The sequence below is a fragment of the Myotis lucifugus genome, unplaced genomic scaffold, assembly GCF_000147115.1.
Source record: "Myotis lucifugus unplaced genomic scaffold, Myoluc2.0 scaffold_108, whole genome shotgun sequence".
NCBI lineage: Eukaryota > Metazoa > Chordata > Mammalia > Chiroptera > Vespertilionidae > Myotis > Myotis lucifugus.
This window is the reverse complement of record NW_005871156.1, coordinates 1,110,774-1,111,484: the sequence shown is the minus strand read 5'-3', so window position 1 is coordinate 1,111,484 and position 711 is coordinate 1,110,774.

Genomic DNA, 711 nt, shown 5'->3' with positions numbered 1-711 from the left:
ACATCTGAGGAAATGGAAAGGATTTTCTCTCTGATCAAAACTTTTGAACAGAATTGAAAAAATAAAAAGTGATGATAGTGTGTCATTTATTGTCTCTTTATGCTACTCAATTTCCCAGGTTAGTCCTGTGAAATCTAATGGTTCTCAGCCTCCTCCTTGCCATGCATCAGGGCTTCTAGTTGTCATTTCTAAAGAAATGAAGAACCATAATTGAAATAGCTGTATAAGATTATCAAACTTTCACATTTGTGATTTTTGTTATCCCTTAGCTGACTCCCAATATAAATAGCAATAAAATTGTTAAAATTAAAAAGGCCTGTGTGGCTCAGTGATTGACCATCGACCTATGAACCAGGGGATCATGGTTGGATTCCCAGTCAGGGCACAGGCGTGGGTTGTGGGCTCCGTCCCCAGTGGGGAGCATGCAGGAGGCAGCTGGTCAATGATTCTCATCATTGATGTTTCTCTCTCTCCCTCTCCCTTCCTCTGAAATCAATAAAAATATATTTTAGGGAAAAAAGCAACCAATAATGCATAAACGGAATAACTGAGGTTTCTATGTCTGCCTTCTGAGAGGGGGCCGGGCCATGGAGCGGGTAAGGAGGAGTGAAGGGGCGGCGAGGCGCGGAGCAGGGCCCGGAAGGGGGAGCGTCAAAAGCTGACCCGGGAAGGAAGATGGGCCCGAGGGATCGGGGGTGAGTCGGGGCAAAA